This window comes from Rattus rattus, chromosome 4 (assembly GCF_011064425.1).
Source record: "Rattus rattus isolate New Zealand chromosome 4, Rrattus_CSIRO_v1, whole genome shotgun sequence".
Lineage (NCBI taxonomy): Eukaryota > Metazoa > Chordata > Mammalia > Rodentia > Muridae > Rattus > Rattus rattus.
In genome coordinates this window covers 182,241,781-182,258,311 of record NC_046157.1, presented here as the reverse complement: position 1 = coordinate 182,258,311, position 16,531 = coordinate 182,241,781, and the positions used below count along the sequence as shown (strand labels likewise).

General features: G+C 39.0%; 1 pseudogene; it reads right to left on the bottom strand.

The window, feature by feature from the left end:
* Positions 1-13,668: 13,668 nt before the first annotated feature.
* On the bottom strand, positions 13,669-14,084 carry LOC116898298 (annotated as a pseudogene).
* Positions 14,085-16,531: the final 2,447 nt, after the last annotated feature.

Sequence of the window (16,531 nt, the reverse complement as noted above, 5' to 3'; positions counted from 1 at the left end):
GCAAGATTTCATAATGACATAATAACAGAATGTTTAATGATAAAGGTGTGTTTATAGACACACACAGGCAATGGAGACTGCAATTTGGCTAGAAGTCATGATCCATGCAATCCCAGTACTTGAAAGGTAGAGGTCGGAGGACCAGAAGTTCAAGGTCATGTTTGGTTACATGGTGAGTTTGAGATTAGCTGTGGTATGTGCATGTGTATGCATGACATATCCATCACTTTGAGAGAGAGGGAGGGAAGAAAGAAGGGAAGGAGGGGGAAGGGGAGGGGAAAGGGGAAAGGTGTGTGTGTGTGTGTGTGTGTGTGTGTGTGTGAGAGAGAGAGAGAGAGAGAGAGAGAGAGAGGAGAACGCTTTGCTTGCTAATGCAGAGCATATGCTACATTGATGCTCTCTCAAATGCCCACAGTATCCAGTGTGTTGCTTAAGATACAGATGAGGTTCAGGTATCTCCAAGTTGGAGTGGGACATGGTGGTGAGTGACTATTAAGAGCTCAGAATGGCTCAGAGCAAAAATGTATTTTACTTCAGGCAGGCCCCCAAGTTTCCTTGAGCATCTGATACTGTTTAAAAGATGTCGATAATTCTTATTTTGAGGGTTGTTATAGAAATTAGAGATGACATCTAACCAATGGCAGATCCTATGCTTATGAAGTAACCTATAAATTTAGCTAGTTGTTTGTGCTAAACTTGTTTAGAATAAAAGTTCTCTTTGTGTTTTCACCCATGGTTATTTTTTAAGAAAATAGAGTCTACTGAGGTGTGAGGAGACAGCTTAGGGGGCAAAGAACTTGCCACGCAAGTGTGAAGACCTGAGTTTGGATCTTCAGAACCCATGTAAAGCTGAATATGGCACAAATCTATAACCCTAGCATCTAAATAGCCAAATAAGTAGGAGTCGAATCCTTGAAAATTTGTGATCCAGATAACTTGGCATACATAGCAGTGAACAACAAGAGGGCCTGTCTAAAGATACAAGGGGAGGATCAATATCTGTAGCTGTACTTTGACCTTCACACTGGTGACTTGGCATGTGCCTGTTTGTGTTCTCAACCCCAGATGTTACAGAATTGCTTAAATCACCAATTTAAACTTTTAAATTAAGAATGTTCTAGAGCTTGTTTTTTTTTCCAGCTTAAATTAAAGCACACATTACTTTTCAATAGTATTTTAACTGTTATTAAAGCAGGTAAAATGATGGATTTGTTAATTAGCTAGTTGAAACCACTCCATATATATATGCATAATAGAAAAACATCACAGTAACTCATAAATACAAATAGAGTTCACTTGCCAACTAAAACATTAAAAATATCTAATAGGTTTTTTTCCCCGACATCTCATTGAGCAATGCTCGCGCGTTATTGCCTTTTCAGACCATGTGACTGCACGGGTATGTAACTGGAGGTTTACATGACTGTTGAATTTTACCAGCCTATTTTCTGAGTTTCCTTTTGCACCTTTGCGTTATTAGGTTTAAAATGAACTTCTTTCTCCTAGGGAAAACACATTTTCCTTGGTGGGATGAATCACTGTTGACTGATTCATCGCCTTCTCAGGGCGGAAGCTCGGTCTAGTGGTTCAAGCTGTGCTGTGTGAGTCAGTTGTTCTGCCTGAATTCCCCATTTTGGCTCTTGGATAGTGGTTAAATCCCTTGTCCAATGGAGAAGGTGCCTCCCTGCATGCATGGCACAGGGGAACTGTCTGACGAAAATGTCCTAGGGAGAGTAGGGAATGGGTTGGTGGGAAACAGGAAGAATGAGTTCCTCATTTGAAGCAGTGCATTGGCATTCACTTTCCCCCTAGACCACTATTGACTTCAGGGACTGAATGGTAAATCATAAGTGGTTTTGTATAGGGACTTCAATTGCAGGCCAGAGGAGATAATTATCTGCATAGCTCCTCTCCAATAGGTACTCAGAACTGACTGCAAAGAAAATGAGGATTGATTGTTAATTAGGAGACAGGAGGCCTGGGAGACCTTTTTATTATTCTGCTGTTTCTCTCAAAAAGCTGCATCGAAGGGAAGATTTTCTCAGTATGGCTTCACTCCCTGACAGAAGGGGCACACCGGGCTAAACAACAGCCACACTGTTAGTACTTTGTGGGACTCAGTAAGTTTTCAGTTCAGGCTGTATATTTACATTTAGCTTACAGAATAAAGGGCACTCTAAAGCAGCTGGTGTGGTGTCATGGTATCATCTAACTATTTACAAAGGACCCAGAAAAAGGTAGACAGTTTTCTTAAAGATCCATTGAGAAAATTGTAAATTAAGCATTAGGATAAGCTGGTTGTCATTAGCCCAAGTGTTGTCTTCTAAGCATCAGGATGGCACCTGCTACTGATTTAAGCGTCCTGACAAACAAGGAAGGGTCCTTGTCTAGTATAGTTTTTCTTCCAACTTGGACCCATGTGTGTTAAAGAGAGTGCGGTTTCCTCCCATCTCTCCTAGTACTTGCCCACTCCGTGCTGTATGTAGGGACATTTCACCAGTTTGGAATTTTTGCTATGCTTTAGTTTGTAGAGACTAAGACCACAATTTAAGTATAATCAGTTTCAAACTGGAAGACAGTTTGAAAAAAGTAAGATAAGGAAGGAGAGAAGCCAGTTGGATGTCATCAGCAGATTGCGTTAGTCTGCCAATCTGAGTCTATTCCTCTGAGGAGCTCTGTTCTACTGCAGAACACCTCAGATTTATCATTACCAGAGGACCAAAGCACTGAAAGGTTTGCTCTCACTCAGCAGTTGTGTTTACCACAGAGTCATTTACTTCCCTAGCTTGTCCTTACCAAGGTGAAGCAAAACAAAACAAAACAAAATCAAAAACAAAAAATAAAACCCACTCTCAGGAAAGAAGATACAGATGTTTCTAGTGCCCAGCTTTCAATCTGTGGGGTTGGGTACAAGGGGATAAGAACAGGCATTGATGTTGGTCATGTACTCTTTCTTCTGCATTTGTTTTCTCCCTATCAGGACTCTGGCATCCCATCTATTTTCCTTTGATTTTTCATATGAAACATTGTTACATTAGCTTCCTATGCTATCTCTTAAAATCAGCATAACAAAATTTACCTTTCAACCATTTTAGCTGCACAGTTTTGTGCATTAGACACTGTTACATTACTGTGCCAATATCACCAAAAAATCTGTCTACAGAAGTTTTTATCTTCCTCAAATGGAATTCTGTATCCATTAAATGATAACTCTTTATCCTCCTTTCTTTGAAGGCCATGTAAGCACCGTTTTGATTTCTGACTATTTATATATATTTGACTAGGTATGTTGTATAAGTGATAGCATGTAACATTTCCCCTTTTAGTTCTGGGCGTATTTTGCTTAGCACAATGCCTTCACATTGATTTACATTCTAGAATATATTTATAACATTATTCTTTTAAAAGGCTGAACATTGTTCTATTATTGTGCATAGCACATTCTACCTCTCATCTCATCTATATATGGGCTTTTGTGTTGCTTCTGCTTTTTGTCTACTGTAATAATACTGATATGGCCATTGATGTTCTAAGAGCAAATATGAGCTTTCAGTTCACTTGGGTACATTCGTAGGACTGCTGTAACTCTTTTAAGTGTATATTCAGTGTTGTTGGACAGTGTGGGTCTATTTGAGGAATCATTATATTGCTTTTCATATACTTGCATCAGAAAAGCACCAGACTCTTAATTTTTCCACATTTCCACCAACATTTGTTATTTTTTACTCTTTTTTGCTCACAGATGTTCAAATGAGTTTGATGTTCTGCCTCTTATATCTTACTTTACCTTTAATTAATTTGTTTTCCTTCAACGCTTTTGGTGTGTACTGAAGTACATACAATTTAAAGTTTTTATATATAGTTTATTTGTTCTAAAATGTATCTTCAGAATAAAATTTATTTTTTGTGTTATAATTTGGTGAGTTATCATTACAAACAATCTGGAAAATATAAAGATGCATAAAGCAGATAAAAGTCATATAGGGACTGATGAATTAAATATAATCAACAAGAAGGTAATTTATTTAATAATTTACAAGAAATTTGAATAAATTACATGATGATGATTTCTATCAACTCCAAAATCAGACAGTCAGTGGTTCAGTCCTGATTCAACTTATTCTTTCTCATGTTGGGTAAGTTACAGGATCCCTTCAGAGCCCAACTTGCATGGTTTCAGAAGTAACTTGTAGCCATGATAATCATTCATCATGTATTGGTGGCCAAAAAGAGTTCCCAGGCTTTGTTCTGCATTCTAATGAGCAAGGAATGCTTACAAAGGATGCATTGTAATGAAGTTATAGTTACAAAGTAAGGGAAGTTCTCAAAAAACATAATAGCACAGGTCTAGGAAGTTTATGAGAAAAACCCCAAGGCATCAGAAGGGTAATGGTTGGAGGGATCTGGTCTATCAAGTGTAGGCTAAAGATTGTTATGGGATGCATTATAGAGGGAAGACATGGTTGCTTTATCTTGGAAGGGAGAAAGAAACACAGTGAGAATATTCAGAAAGTGTCACTATCAACCTGTGAGGGTCAAGAAATGGTTTATAGTGGAAGATACTAAACTAATGTTGGAGGGATGAGGGTTGTTTGGATAGCAATTTGAGGAGGCAGCCTACATGCTGCCTATGCATGCAAGTTCTCATGTACATGGCTGGATCGAGATGTAATTATAGGCAAGTGACTGATGATCAAATGTATCTAAGTTGTGAAAAATTTAGCCTGTTATTTCTGGGCAACTTCTGAAGGACTTTGGGGAAAAATAACCAGATTTTCATCTGCAGTAAGTGTAAAGGACAGAAGTGAGACTGGATGAAGTGAAGCTAGAGAAGACAGTCAGGCCATGATTTTGATAGTCATGTTAGGAAACCATGAAGATCTGAATTAGAGCTGTGATTGTGGGAAAGAGAAGGATGAGTTTAAAAATAAAAGTTAAGAACAGGTTAGTGAACATGTGGTAAGCACAAGAGGAAGAAAAGGCCTAGGATCACACACCACTTGCACTCTTTTTGAAAAGTTGGAAACAGGAAAGTGTTTTGTCTGAAAGCAGTAGAAGGAAATAGATGCAGGGGATTTCAGTCAGCAGCTGAAGATTGTGTATGGACTTGGAAAGAACGAGAACATTTGGGCTTTGAAAGGCAATGTGAGAAATATCAGAACTTCAATGGGAGTAGACAAAACAGACAATGCCCTTCTCCCTGGATGTCCTCCCCATCTGTTAGCAGAGTGAACTCTTTTTTAAGCTTTATCCTCAGCTTATAATGGTTTTCCTTTAAGAAACTTCCTTTATTTACTTGTTTTCAATGGGCTTTTATTTTTTAATTAATAATTAATTAATTTATTCACTTTACATCCTGTTCAAAGTCTTCACTCTCTGCTCCCAGTCTCATTCTCACAAATCCCTACTCCCTTAATCTCCTTCCATTCTCCTCAGAGAAGGGAAACCCCACCTTGAGTACCACCCCATCCTGTGATGTCAAGTCATAGATGGACTGAATACTTACTCTCCTACAAAGGCAAGATAAGGTAGCCCAGTTAGATGAATAGGATCCATGGGCAGGCAACAGATTTAGGGACAGCCTCTGCTCCAGTTGTTGGGAGGATTAGTATGAAGACCAAATTGGACATCTGCTACATATGTATATGGGGAAGGGGGCTAGGTCTAGGCCATGTATGCTCTTTGGTTGGTGGTTCAGTCTCTGTGAGGCCCCATGGGTCCAGGTTAGTTAAGTCTGTAGGTCTTCTTGTGGTGTCCTTGACCCCTCTGGCTTGCTTAATCATATCCCCAACTCTTCTACATGATTCCCCTGAGCTCTGACTGATGTTTAGCTATGGGTCTCTGGATCTGTTTCTGTCTGCTGACGGATGAAGCCTCTCAGGAGACAGTTATGATAGGCTCCTGTCTGGAAGCATAGCAAAGTATCATTAATAGTGTCAGGAGTTGGCTCTTTCTTCCATGGGTTGGGTCTCAAGGTGGTCCAGTCATAGGTTGGTTGTCCCCTCAATTTCTGCTCCATTTTTATTCCTGTGCATCTTATAGGAAGGAGAAATTTTGGGATGAAGATTTTGTGGGTAGGCTGATGTCCCCATCTCTCCACTGGAAGTCTTGCCTAGTTTCAGGCGGTAGCTGCTTCAGTTTCCATACCCATGCTGTCAGTAATCTCAGCTAGGGTCACCCGATAAACTCCTCTACATCTACCCTGTCCCAGGTCTTCAGTTAGTCCCAGAGATGGTCCCCTTCCACTGGTTTCCTTCCTTCCAGGCCTCTCCCACACCAACCTTGCCTCCCCATCCCTGCTTCCCTTCTCACTCACTCTCCCATCCAGTTCTTTCCCTCAACCCACCTCCCATGTCTATTTTATCTCCCCTTCTGAGTGAGATTCACACATCTTCCCTTGGGCCCTCCTTGTTACTTTGTTTCATTGGGTCTGTAGATTATAGCATGGTTATCCTACACGTTGTGACTAGTGTACACTTATAAATGAGTACGTACCATGCATGTCTTTCTGGGTCTAGGTTACCACACTCAGGATGATATTTTCCAGTTTCATCTATTTGCCTGCAAGTTTCATGATGTCTTTGTTTTCAAATGTATTCCATTGTGTAAATGAACCACACTGTTGGTATCAATTCTTCAGCTGAGGGACATCTAGGTTGTTTCCAGCTTTTTACTATTATGAATAAAGCTGCTATGAACGTAGTTGAGCAAGTGTCCTTAGGGTATAGTGGGAAATCTTTTCTGTGTACTCCAAAAAATCACCAAATTGATTTCAAAAGTGGTTTTACTAGGTGCCATCCCAACAGCAATGGAGGAGTGCTTCCCTTGTCCATAGCTTCACCAGCATGTGCTGTCATTTGGATTTTTGATCTTAGTCATTCTGACAGGTATAAGGTAGAATCTCACAGTCATTTTGCTTTGCACTTCCTCCATGACTAAGGACTCTGAACATTTTTTAAGTATTTCTGGGTCATTAGACTGTTGAGGACTCTGTAAAAAAAATTTTTTTTTGATGTCAGGTTATTTGCTTTACTTTGTTGGTATCTAATTTCTCAAGTTCTTTATATATTTTGAATATCAGTCCTCTGTCAGATGTAAGGTTGGTGAAGATCTTTTCCCATTGTGTAGACTGCCACTTTGTCCTATTCATGGTGTTTTTAGCCTTGCAGAAGCTTTTCGGTTTCTTCTTTTTACTTGGATATTTTCTTTATTTACATTTCAAATATTATCCCCTTTCCTGGTTTCCTCTCCAGAAACCCATTATCCCATCCCCCCTCTCCCTGTTTCTATGAGGGTGCTCCCCCTCCCAACCACCTACACCCTTTTGCCTCCTAGTCCTGGCATTCCCCTACACTGGGGCATTGAGCCTTCACAGGACCAAGGGCCTGTCCTCTCAATGATGCCTGACAAAGCCCATCCTCTGTTACATATGTGGCTGGAGCCATGGATCACTCCATGTGTACTCTTTGGTTTGCAGTTTAGTCCCTGGGAGCTCTGGGGTGTCTGGTTGGTTCATTTTGTTCTCATCATGGGGTTTCAAACCCCTTCAGCTACTTCAGTCCTTTCTCTAACTCCTCCATTGGGGACCCCATGCTCAGTCCAATGGTTGACTGCGAGCATCCTCATCTATATCATTAGGGCTCTGGGATAGTCTCTCAGGAGACAGCTATTTCAGGCTCCTGTCAGCAAGCACTTATTGGCATCCACAACAGTGTCTGGATTTGGTGAATATATGTGGGATGAATTCCCAGGTGTGGCAGCCTCTTGATGGCCCTTCCTTCAGTCTCTGTCCACACTTTGTCTCCATATTTCCTCCTGTGAGTATTTTATTCCACCTTCTTAGAAGGACTGAAGCATCCACACTTTGGTCTTCCTTCTTGAGCTTCATGTGGTCTATAAATTGTATCTTGGGTATTCTGAGCTTTTGGGCTAATACCCACTTATCAGTGATTGCATATTATGTGTATTCTTTTGTGATTGGGTTACCTCACTCAGGATGATATTTTCTAGTTCCACCCATTTGCCTAAGAATTTCATTAAGTAACTGTTTTTTCATAGTTGAGTAGTACTCCATTGTGTAAATGTACCACATTTTCTGTATCCATTCCTCTGTTGAAGGACATCTGGGCTCTTTCCAGCTTCTGGCTATTATAAATAAGGCTGCTAGGAACATAGTGGAGCATGTGTCCTTGTTATATGTTGGAACATCTTTTGGGTACATGCCCAGGAATGCTATAGCTGGGTCCTCAGGTAGTACTATGTCCAATTTTCTGAGGAACTGCCAGACTGATTTTCCACAGTGGTTGTATCAGCTTGCAGTCCCACCAACAATGGAGGAGTCTTCTTTCTCCACAACCTCACCGGCATCTGCTGTCATCTGAGTTTTTGATCTTAGCCATTCTGACTGGTATGAGGTGAAATCTCAGGGTTGTTTTGATTTGCATTTCCCTGATGACTAAGGATGTTGAACATTTCTTAGGTGCTTCTTGGCCATTTGATATTCCTCAGTTGAGAATTCTTTGTTTAGCTCTGTGCCCCATTTTTTAATAGGGTTATTTGATTCTCTGGAGTCTAGCTTCTTGAGTTTTTTGTATATATTGAATATTAGTCCTTTATAGGATGTAGGATTGGTAAAGATCTTTTCCCAATCTGTTGGTAGCTGTTTTGTCAGTGTCCCTTACCTTACAGAAGCTTTCCAATTTTCTGAAGTCCTATTAGAGCCTGAGATACTAGTGTTCTGTCCAGAAATTTGTCTCCTGTGCCAATGTTTTCAAGTATGTTTCCCTACTATCTCTTCTGTTAGATTTAGTAAGTCTGGTTTTATGTTGAGATCTTTGATGCAGTTGGACTTAAGTTTTCTGCAGGGTGATAAATATGGATTTATTTGCATTTTTGTACTTGCCAACATCCAATTATCAAGTGTCCATAGGTGTGTGGGGTTCATTTCTGGGTCTTCAATTCTATTTAATCAACCAACCAATCTGTTTTTATGCTAATACCAGGCCATTTTTATTGCTGTTGTTCTGTAGAACAGCTTGAAATCAGGGATGGTGATATCTCCAGAAGTTCTTTTATTGTCCAGGATTATTTTAGATATTCTGGGTTCCTGGTGTTACTCTAACCAAGAAACTGAAAAATCTATATGTCAAGAACTTCAAGAAAGAAATTGAGGAAGGTAGAAAAAGATGAAAAGATCTATGTTCATGGATCAGAAAGATTAATAGTAAATATGGCCATATTACCTAAATAATCTAAGGATTCAACCAAATTCCCATAAAAATTCCAGCACACTCTTCAAAGACATGGAAAGATCAATCCTCAACTTCATACGGAAAATCTAAGAAGCTTTCTTTCATCCATAGGTGAGTCAGGCATTTTCCTTATACATTGAGCTGAACCTCGTTCATTCACAGAACACCTTAATCCTCATTTTTTTCTAAGACTGTTCCCTTTGTGAATCCAGTGTGCACCAAAAATGTTGGACACATTAGGAGTACCAAACTCATATTTATTGATTATCAATTGAATAAATGGAAAAATAAAATGCTCAGAGGATCAAATATAGTAGAGTCAGAAAATCCTTCAGCATCCAATCATGTGAAGGGACTTGTTAATATTGGGAATAATATTTTTTATTTTAGTCTTATTCTGGTATATAGTTTCAAAATTCAGCTTATTTAGCATTTCTAGATGTAAAAAATGAAATTTTTCCATTGAAATTTTGTTTTCTGAGATGGGATTTCATTACATAAACGACCCTTCAATTTTCAAGCCTCCATTGGCTTCCTATCTAAGTATCCTGAGTCCTTGTATTTCAGGGGTGCATCACTGTGTACAGATGTTTTAATTAGGATTGAATTTCATTTTTGTAGCTTAAGAAGTGACTCTTTAGGCACTTATGTATTGTAGGGCAGCAGATTTCATTCAATGGATGGCTTAAAATTCCTGTCACCTCATCTGTGTATATTTGCCCATTCATGTGTCATACAGACAGACATGCACTCAATTACATAAAGACTGAGCATTCTAACAGGTGTGTGCTAAGTACTGCAGGTCTACAGTGAGGAAACACCCTCCACACACACCCCAAATCTCAATGTCTTTGTTGGAATAGATTTAAAGGCATATTTTCGTCAATTTTGATTATGTGTCTATATCTACATAAATGTGTGTACTTTTGGAGGCTTAGATGCATTTGGGCTGCCTAGCATGGGAGATGGACACTGAACTTAGTCCCCTACAAGAGCAGTGCTTGCTTTTAATTGCTGAGGCATCTCTGCAGCTCTACTATTTTGGGATATTTTAAAGCAAGTGAAATATTGTCTTTTCAGATTTATACAAAACACATTTTATTTTGGTCAAACAATTATATTTTAATATCCTTACCCCTAAGATATAGACTGTCCCTCCCCTTAATTTAGCAGATAAACAAGCATCCATTAATTAATTGCTCTGTGCCTGGCCTTTTATCTAGGTAGAATTATTATATCACCTACTTTAAACTTTTTTGAAATTAGTCGTAGTCACCATTGCATGAGAGAAGAGGAAAACAGGCCCAGAAGAGTTAAACTATGTTTTATTCTCTTTTTTTGAATCAGGGAATCAGGAAATTAGTATTCAAACTGAGATCTAACTAATACTAAAGATCATGTGATTTGAATATAGTCTAAATATGAAATATTTATATATGTCAGTGATTGTACCACTTGGTGAGTTACTGTAAAATAATTCCTGGTTCTAGTACAGAATGGTTTTCATAGGAAGAGTGTCTCAAAAAAAAAAAAAAGAGTCAAACGAACAAACCAACAACCAAACACCCACTAAAACATCAGAAGCATGAATTAAAACAAAACAAAAATCAAACAACTGAATTGGTAATTATGTTTCTTGTTAGTCTGATTCACATACACACACACACACACACACACACACACACACACATATACACACCCTTGAAAGGCATCTATGTAGGATATTTATGTATCCACATTAAATTGCTCATGCCACATTATAATACTATTGCCTGAGTTGCTATGCTCATAAGGGAGTTCTGGGATATAGAAAATGATATTTGTACATAACATCATACTTTCTCCCCCCTAAGACTTTTACCTTCCTCTGTCTGTTCCCCCATTAAGCTATTAGCTAGTTCTATTTTCTAGGAGACAAGCAACTGCTTTATACTACAACCTTCTTAAATGCTCTTTGGTAACATTAATGAGAAACAATGAATCCTTGCTGAAAAATTACTATCCAAAGAAAATAGGGACAGGAGTCACGTTCTGTGGCTCTTTTTCATGTATATCTGATTATCTCAGCTAAGGCAATAGTTTCTGATCCCTCTTTCTTTCCTCTCCCTACTGATCAGCTCCCTAGAGTACTGGCTATAGAGCATGGCTTAATAAATGTGTGTTCAGTTGACAGGAGCAGGAGCCAGGGGCTGAGCTGATCTCCCAGTATCATGCCAGCTCCTGAATAATTGAGCACGGTCTGTGTGATTAATGCATTTATGTATTCAACTTGTATTAGCAATATCCTCCCTGCCATCTTCCTGCCATTTCTCTCAGCCCTCAATAATACATTTGCAGAAAGCCTCTTAAAAATGTGCTTGTTAATAAAACAAACAAGGGAGGCATGTGCTAGGATAAAGGTGTCAGGGGGCTATTTATTTTAGAATATGCAAGCAATTTATGTAAATGTTCTGCTTCATATGGATACACAGATTTTAGATCTAGACAATCAACAATTTCTCAGCAGCAACTAAGATTGAAAAATGATATATTCATGAGATGGTAAGTTTATTACAGTAGTCAGGGATATTTTTTGTTTTTGTTATGTTTCTTACAAATGAAAAGCATATACAATGTATCAAAAAAATTTCCATTCAAGGTCATAAATGATGTTTTACTTCATAGAAATAACTCTGTACAAGCTGTAAGTAATGCTTCCTTTTAAGTAAAATAATTCACAACATTGCTAGAAAAATGGTTAAGCATTTGTCTTTTTGTCACTGAAAGAGAAATAGGTGTTTCTTGCATAATGCTTTTACCTTTTCAACCAAAGAGGTAAGATTAGAGGTAAAGGCAAGCAGGATTAACCAGGATTTACATGCACACCAACATAGAAAGGACATTGGTCAGATCCACTTAGATTTACTGTATTATACACAAGAGCATCTAACAAGATTTCCCATTTTTTATTTTATTGAAAATAGATTCTTCTCTCATACGATACATCCTGTCCACAGTTTTCCCTCCCTCCACTACTCTCAGTTCTCCCCTACCTCCCCTCTTCCCTGGGTCTTCTCCCCCTCCATTTCCCTTCAGAAAATATTAGGCCACCAAGAGACAACAACTAAACATGACAAAATAAGATAAAATAAGACAAGGCAAAAATCCTTATATTGAGGCTGAACAAGGAAAGTCAATAGGAGGAAAAAGAGTCCCAAGATCCTGCAAAAGAGTCGGAGACATACTCGTTCCCACTTATAGAAGTCCCATAAATCACAGGCTAGCAGCGGTAACATACACAGAAGACCTGGTACAAACCCTTGCAGGTCACATGCTCATAGCACCAGTATCTGTGAGTCTATATGAGCCGTTTGTTGTTTTAGTGGGCCATGTTCTTGTGTCCTATATCCCGTCTGACTGCTACAATCCTTCCTCTCCTTTTTCCACGGGGTTTCCCAATCTCTGAGGAGGGGGATCTCATGGAGACTGCTAACAGACTCTCCACATAATGTCTGAGTGTCTTTGCGTTTTCTCCCACATGATGCTGGAGGAAGCCTCATTATTTAGCAAACAGTTTTTGTACTTGGATCACTTGATTCCCACCCTTAGTGGTCATTTCTAACTACTGGTTATGCGGCAGGCACAGCTATCTACATACCTTTTGCTACACATTTTTAGACCACATGTGGAAAATTGGCATCTCTCCAGGGGTTAGAAGTAGCAAACACCAGCAGAATGGAACTGGGCTGTTTTGTCGATTCAGTTCTCTGGGGTCCTCTTTTATCCTGATTTCTGGATCCATTCCATAGTGTCTCGATGCATTTCCTTTAAAATGCTGGTTCTTGTTGCTAAGCAAGTCATAAGAACTGTTATGCTCTCACTGTGGATCCTTTTGAGTCCTCACCTCCTCCTCTGAGTTTATTGTGAGAGCTGAACCTTGCTGGTGGCTTTCTAATCTATCTCTGACTATTTCTTGTGTTTTCTGATTATACATCTGGTGGAATGGGAACAGTCAATTTCAGCTCTTATGGAAAATTAAATTCTTATGGAAGTATTACACGACTCGCCAGTGTCGTCAGGAAGTCTTCGGACAACCTGGTGTAGAGAGCCAAGGCTTCTTCACTTTTCAGCAAACTACTAGAATCAAAGGATCTTTCAGCATCCTTGAATTTTAAGCAACATCAATCAATTGCTACCTAATAAATGAGTTATACTTTTTCTTTCTTTCTTTTTCTGCTTTCCTCCTTCCTTCCTTCCTTTCTTTCTTTCTTTCTCTCTCTCTCTTTCTCTTTCTTTCTTTCTTTCTTTCTTTTCTTTCTTCCTTCCTTCCTTTCTCTCTCTCTCTTTCTTTCTTTCTTTCTTTCTTTCTCTCTTTCGTCTTTTTTCTTTTTTGGTTGAAGAGGTTAGTGGACTTTTTACTGCTTCTGGGGTGTGGGGCTCAGGAGCTCTTTGTGGGGAGGGTTCATTTCCCCTTCACCACCACAGGCTTCTGGTTTTGAAGGATGGCACTGGTCCTGTGGCTAGCCACCATGCACAGATCAGGGTGGTATTTGTTCTTTTGGATCATGTGCCTGATGATGCTGAGGGAAGCCAGAGCATTCTTGTTGATGGTGGCCCTCATGTAAGAAGTGGCAGGTTTTCACTGACTGGATCTGTGTTTCATAACTACCATGACCCCTTTGCTATTGGCAATGGGCTCTACTCCTGGGGTCTTGCAGTGAATTAATCCATTGGGGTGGAAGGGTTTGCAGGCCTTCAGATTATTGGGCTCAGTATTGTAAATCTGCTTATTCCTCTTGATCAAGAAACTGGAGCAGTTTTCTGAATGACCATCCACTGCAGGTGAACAGACATGGCAGCAGCGCCTCTCCCTATGGCTGTCAGAGACCGAATTTCCCTATTTTCTATTAAGATATGTTTTCTAATATTTCGTACTTGATTTTAGGATTCTAGTTCTAAAGTTCACCCCTCTCCTTTTGATGACCCTTGACTTCCTTTACGGTTTGAACTCAATTGCAGTTTTAATTATTGTTCACCTCAATCTTGGACTAAGATGGACAAGAGACAAAAAATCCACAAAATATACTAAGTGATGGGGAGCACATCTTTTTGTCTGGGAATTTGCTAGATCTGCACCACTAATTTGGCAGTGACCAATGAGTTTATGTATGGTCTCAAGTACTTCAGAGTAGTGACCATGGGACTCTGGCTTGACATGGGTCAAATTCTGACGCCACTCAGCCATAAACCAAAGGGTCTGTGACTATGAATTTGGTGTGTTACTTACCTTTTTAGTCTCTTTTTGACTTTCTCCTCACTGTTGACAATTGTGATTCTAAGAGGCTAAAATTATTTGTGTGGCCTGAGGTTTCTAGATGCTTATTTCTAGAAAAAATGTTAGGAAATGTAAAAGGAAGATTAAATTTTCTGTCTGTTTAGAATGACGATAGAGGGATGGAAAGATGGCTTAGAGGTTAAGAGCACTGATTGTTCTTCTAGAGGCCCTGAGTTCAAATTTCAGCAACCACATGGTGGCTCACAACCATCTGTAATGAGATCTGATGCCCTTTTTTGGTGTGTCTGAAGACAGCTATGGTGTACTTATATAAATAAATAAATAAATCCTTAGAAAATAGAATTAAGATAAGCTTGAATGACAGCTATATGTCATTATTAGCAATTGTGCTAAGCACATCTGTTGATCAAGAAAAAAAGACAATAAAGGAATGACAAAAATATCACGTTATTGAAAAGAAAAAGGAATATTCCTTTGGAATAGTTTAGAAGATTATCCTAGGAAAATCTTGACTTTCATTTGATGTCTAGAGAGTTGGTATTAACTGCTATTCTGTTCTTTGGGCAGAATGGAAGTTCCAGAAGGAGTGGCCAGGTAAACATAGACTTTATTCATGGACGTCCTGTTATTTAATATAACTATGAAGGGAAGTGGAACAGCCTCAAAGGGAAGAATCACTCATTCTAGAGGGGAAAATGATGTTATGTTATGTTATGTTACTTATGCACCAATGTGTGTTGAAAGTAAGAGTAGCTAAATAATTTTTATTTTTACAGTGAATATGCAGTATATATTTATTTTTAATGGAACAGGAAACTAATGTTTAGAGAGATTGTTTCATTACTTGCCTGTAAGTGAAATGAAAGATTGGGCCTTTGATTTTAATGATGGTTCTGAAAGATTTGTGCTTCTCAAAGTTTATAGGGTTTCTTCTATTGTCTGGTAATACATGGGACTGAATAAGTCACCTGAACTTCAGTTATTTATAATCAGAAAGGCTATTTGATTAGTTACTTAGAAATATCCCCCACCTCTCAAGCAGCAAAAAACAAAACACCTTTTTTTAACCAGTATTCTCAATAGCCAATTTCATGTTGCTTCAATCAAAAATGTTGAGTGAGTCTCTTATCAGAGAAATCCATACAATTTGGATTGGTACTCAAATTTCTTGTCTGTGGAAAATGTTTTCATGACGTTATAATCCCCCAATCCTCTGGAATCTCTACTAGAAACAAACAAACAAACAAGCAAACAAACAAACAAACAAACAAAAGAAACCAAACAATACCATATCCAGAGTTTAGGGAGATGGCTCAGCCAGTAAAGTCCTTGCTATAGTACTCGCTATATACTCCATATACAGAGGTCAATGGTAGCAGCAAACCACTGAACTGAGAACAGGACCCCCTTTGGAGGAATTAGAGTAAGGATTGAAAGAGCTGAAGGAGCTTGCAACCCCATAAGAACAGCAAAGCCAACCAACTAGAGCTTCCAGTGACTAAACCACTACCGAAAGAAACTGGGCATGATGGCACACACTAATTTCACTGCTGGGGAAATGGAGACAAGTGGATTCCTGTGGGTACACTGGCTAGCCAGTCCAGCTTATTTGGTGAGATCTAGTCCAGTGAAAGACCCTTTCTCCAAATAAACAAAACAGAATAGAACCTCAAGATAGTTCCCAAGAAATGATACCTGACCTCTGGCTTCCTTATGCCCTTTTCAGTGGATCCATATCTCCTAGCCCACATGTAAGAACCTCTGTACCCAGATCTGTTCTGTTTTTCTCACAAGCTCTCATCACCACAGCCCTCACCACTGGGTTAGTGAAATGATCCATATTAATGTCATTCTTAGCATTTTAGAATGTATTTTGCCTGTATTTCTTACATGGCTAAATACATTACATCCAGGTTGTAATTATTTAAGATTCTCTGGCTGGGACAGATGCTATACATACACAATCCTAGCAACTTGGGAGACAGAAGCAGAAGCATGACTTTAA